The following is a 2,138-nucleotide window of genomic DNA, read 5'->3' as shown; positions in this document are numbered from 1 at the left end:
AACATTATGCCATATGCTACTTACCGCAAACTTGGCAAGACTTTAGAAGATTTGATCAAGACAAGCATGGTCCTGAAAGAGTTTGAAGGGAAGAGATTTGAAGCCAAAGGAGTCCTGAATGTCGAATTGATGATTGGTAGCAAAATCTTACTTACTACCTTTTTCATCATTGATGGCAAGGGTTCATACAATCTTCTTCTGGGTCAAGATTGGATTCATGCAAACTATTGTATTTCGTCCACGACGAATTAGCTTCTTCTTCAATGGGACGGAGATATGGTGGAAATCGTGCCAACCGATGAAATTGATATCATTGTTGCAGCTGATGTTCCTTTCTGTGAGTCTAACAAAGTGCGCTGCTTGTCTGGAAAAGTCTGGGATGAAGATGAATTCATGGATGCTGCAAGCTTCTTATTCTAGGTGGGTCGAGAGGAAGCATAGATAAACATGTGTCTGTCAGCTGACTTGTCAAATTGTAATATTCATATGCAATAGTCAGAGCTAACAGTATGTAAAAGCCGATGAGCAACTCATCACCTTAGATAGCTGACATCTACTGATATCGCCTTTAGCGCAAAAAATATAAATCGAAAGAAAGAGTATTGTCCATAAAAGTTACATTAATAAGCTTTGTCGTGCGAGCTTTTTCATAAGGATTACAAAAAGCTGAGGGTTGTATTCATCGTTTATGAGATAGACAATATTTTGGGATATCGCCTTCAGAACAAAAAATAAAAAGATATATATTTGATGGATTTGATCAGTGCTTATTATGTTTTGATGATCTTCATTGACCAATGCTTCAATACTGATGGCGCACTTGGACATTGGCTTGGTCGAAAGAGATTGGAGACGTCAGTATCGCTAGCTTGGGGGACAATGGACACAATGAGCTCTTAAATCGACGTCAAAGTATAACAAGCTCTGAGGGACACCTGAAGAAGATATCGATGATAAAATTCATGTAACAGATCCAAAGGTACTCGATCAAGGGAGATTTTTTATTCCAGAGTCGATTCTTACAATGGTTACAAAGCCGATATCGATCTTAGATATACATGAGAAAGAAAAGGCATGGAAAACCTGGGATTGGATCTTCTCTGACTTGATGCTTTCAAGAGGCTCGACCGGAGATGGTAGTGGAAGAAGCGCCATCGGAAATCTTCTTTTCGGCGGACATCCATGAAGACATCACGAGACTTCTTCTTGCATCATGGCCAGAGTGCCATGTGAAAGAAGCTGTGAAGGGAAGGGGTGTCCTAGTCTATTTCATGAGTTCTAGCATCCGGGAAAATTTACAACCTCCGTGAGTATCAAAGACTATTAGCTTCCATCCTACAAGCCCTATTCTTTGAGCCATGATTTTGGTTTGTGGGGAGTTCTGGTGCCTGGCAATTCTTTTATAGAAGTAACAATGCGAGGCCAAGGTAAGGAGAACCATGAGGTGTAAAACAACAGAAGAATCTCTCAACAAATATGGTATGCCAGAAGGGATAATGCTCTCGTGATGCCTGGTCTGATCAGAGGGAATAAAGAGGACTTATTTGACCCCACCGAAACGAATAAAAGCTGACGTTGAAGAATCACTTTCAACAGCAGAATAAGTGCACGCCAGTTAGGGACAAGAAAAAACTGACATTTCGTGAGGTCCTTTCAATGGCTCACACCACGCGAAGATGGATTCAATGGGATTTCGATCGAAAGCATTTTCCTTCATATGATGAAATCCTTGACGATGATCTAGGGATTCTTTCTATTAAGATTTTCCTGTAACTGCGATCGGATTGATCAGTGGTAGCCGGTTCTTCTAAGATTTTCTTGATTATAAGTGGAGTTGATTGAATCGGCTAGATCCTGTGATAGTAGCGCTTGGCCCAGAATGATATGTCCTTCTACAGAGTATTTTCAAATTACTAGCCAGATAAGAAATTATTATCATAAGGCTCCCTTAATGACGTGAACCTCGTAAAGACAGACTGGTCAACACCAGTTGTTTGGCTTAAAGATTCTCCCCAACGGAGTGGCGAGCTTTTTAGTGTCCTGGTGGTGATGCTGAATCGGTTGACCCTCCCAATGGGGATTTAACTTTTGACCATTTCAGATCCAGAATTGTGTGTACCCTCAGGGTTCACTTAATT

The 2,138-nt window shown here is 40.8% G+C and overlaps 1 long non-coding RNA gene across 1 annotated transcript; it reads right to left on the bottom strand.

Annotated features, from left to right (window-relative positions):
- Positions 1–600: 600 nt before the first annotated feature.
- Positions 601–1,489, bottom strand: LOC111256666. The gene is made up of 2 exons (XR_002676839.1): positions 1,084–1,489; positions 601–935 (listed from the first exon to the last, which is right to left on the bottom strand). It is a non-coding gene; the product is annotated as an uncharacterized LOC111256666 (long non-coding RNA).
- Positions 1,490–2,138: the final 649 nt, after the last annotated feature.

This window comes from Setaria italica, chromosome III, assembly GCF_000263155.2.
Source record: "Setaria italica strain Yugu1 chromosome III, Setaria_italica_v2.0, whole genome shotgun sequence".
Classification (NCBI taxonomy): domain Eukaryota; kingdom Viridiplantae; phylum Streptophyta; class Magnoliopsida; order Poales; family Poaceae; genus Setaria; species Setaria italica.
Note: the sequence above shows the minus strand (reverse complement) of the source record. Positions and strands in the feature narration are given on the sequence as shown.